We start from the raw sequence: 2552 nt of genomic DNA on the forward strand, positions 1-2552 counted from the left end.
ATGGGATTTCTCAGGCAAGAATTCTGGAATAGGTTGCCATTTCCATCTTCAGAGGATCTTCCTGACCCAGGGATTGAACCTGGGTCTCCCAAATTGTAGGGAGACACTTTACCATCTGAGCCACCAGGGAAGGTGTAATAATAACATAGAACAATTATAACAATATACTTTTATAAAAGTTTTGTGAGTGTAGTCACTATGTAAAATATATTACTGTATTAATTGTGTGATTTTTGTTGTTGTTGTTGTTTTTCACCCTAACTAAGCACTTATTATGCTCTGTGGCCATAACTTTTGCAGTTTGAGGTTTGACAGCAATACTAACCCAGATTTAAATTTCTCTTCACATTCACCACAGATATTAGCAACCTCAGCATTCAGGTTTTTTTTTTTTTCTCTTTTTATATCAAATTGAGAATTTCAATCTTTTCACTTGAAGTAGCACTTAATGGATTCTCTCTGGCATATCTAAATGGACAGCATTACTACACTTATGGTTTGGGGACATTATTGACTAAAATAAGGATGACTTGGTCTCAAGACCTGTGACATCTCAACAGTCATTGTGGTAACCGATTGACAAATGGGTGGGATGTGCAGGAGTAAGGAGCAATTCACATTCTGAGCAGCAGGAGGATGGTGGTGTGAGATTCCAATCACACTCCTCAGAATTACCTGCAGTTTAAAATGTACGAGTTAACATATTTCTGGAGTTTTCCATTTAATATTCTCAGTGAACAACTGAAGGTTAACTGAAATCACAGAGAGTGACACCTGAGATCAGAGGGGATGACTTTGTCCTGTGGTTGCCTTTAGGTGGAAAAAACACTAGCAGGGGCCACTTGAAGCCCAAAGGGATTGCAAAATGGCCCGTCTCTTCCCGTGTGAGGAAGCACAGCACCACCACAACCCGAGAAAAAGACCTCCGTGTCCAAATCCAGAGATGAGGACAATGACGATGCTGAGGTCATCTTTGTTGGAGTGGAGCATTCAGTGAGGATGCTGAAATCCTCCTTGTCAGAGTGATTTCAAGTTCAAAGCCAATCATTTCTATCATTTTGAACAGAGTGACCAGGGACTCATCTTCAAGAAGAAAGAAGGGCCAAGTGAGTCCAGATCCCTCCTTGCACGTTGCAACCTGCAAATCTCAGGACCTCAGCATCAGAGCCAGCTGCCATTTCACCAGCTTCTCAGTCTGTATGGGGAGGAAGAGGCAGTTCTGTTATTTCTGAGCCTTCGTCTAAACCTGATCATGAAATGAGCTCTCCGGAAGCAGTCCTTCACAATTCAGAATTGCTCTCTCCGCAGCTTCACTGTCTCTCTGGAGCTGTTCTCTCATTAGGAGGCAAGGATGAAAGCCCTCTTAATTCAAAGTGATGTCCCACTTCAGATGTGAAATTTAACAGTGGGAATCCCCAAAGACCCAAACTCGGTGATGGAATCCAAGGGGGACCTGCCTCCACCATGGCCCCTCCAGGTATCTCACCTACAAAGATCACGATTATGACCTTGGAAGATTCTCCGACCTCACCGAGCCATGTTCATGGTGGGGCATCATTTTCATGGACTCATGCCAATGACCAGGCACGCTTCAGTCTTATGGATCCAGAAAGAACATGTAGTTTGTAAGGGCTGGAGAAAATGGACTGTTTGACTCTTGCCAGTCAGAGCAAGACTGTTGACCCCATGATAGGAAATCTGATCATGTTACTTGATGACTTTTACTATGGCAGCATACAAGAGATGGCACCCAGAACAGAAGACTCACACAGCCTTTAAATGCCTCAGCTGCTTGAGATCTAAAAAATGTCAAGTTTATGGCCCATGTTGACAAGGACAAGCCTCAGCAGAATCCAGGGATATCCTCAGGAGGGACAACATTGGCAAATGGAGAAAGATAAAGAAAGAAATAAGGAAAGAATGACATGGGGTGACCAAGCTTCAGTGAGCGAGGCCCATTTACTTTGTTTTCCTCGGGGCTTTTATACCCTGAGTTATACATAGAGGCCTGTTTACTTTGTTTTCCTCGGGGCTTTTATACCCTGAGTTATACCTACAGCAAGGTGAAAAATGCAGGGTCAACTCAACATTACATCAGTAATAACTTGTATCGATATCAGGTTCCTTCCCGCAAGAGTCTTATTTTTTGTCCATTATCTTCTGGCCTGGAAGCCTGTTGATATTTTATGACCTCTTTTTGGTACAGTTTCGTCAGCCAGAACAATAATTTTCCCTTAAAGTGTTTCTTCTTAAATCCCTAGCCTGCAGTCACCCTTAAAGTACAGAGTTACATTTTTATGGAGCAAAGAATCAGTGAGTTACAGCAAAGAAAGTACTTATTAACTCAGAGTCTAATGTTTCTAATGCTAAAGCTACTGCTTGGCATTTCTATATCTTAACTATATGCACTCCCGGGAACACAATGGATAAGGGATGTGAGAACTTGGCAGCAAGCATTGCCTCAACAATGTTGCAAGAGTCTGGATAAACCTGCCAAGTAAGCTGGAATGCTAACGGGAGGGTAGGGGGCGGGGGGGGGGGGTGTTGAAACA

At 42.9% G+C, this 2552-nt stretch overlaps 1 pseudogene; it reads left to right on the top strand.

Annotated features, from left to right (window-relative positions):
* The first annotated feature begins 889 nt into the window (after window positions 1-889).
* LOC120859637 overlaps window positions 890-2552 on the top strand; it is a 2759-nt pseudogene continuing 1096 nt past the window's right edge.

This window comes from Oryx dammah, unplaced genomic scaffold, assembly GCF_014754425.2.
Source record: "Oryx dammah isolate SB20612 unplaced genomic scaffold, SCBI_Odam_1.1 HiC_scaffold_2022, whole genome shotgun sequence".
In the NCBI taxonomy this organism is placed as follows: Eukaryota; Metazoa; Chordata; class Mammalia; order Artiodactyla; family Bovidae; genus Oryx; species Oryx dammah.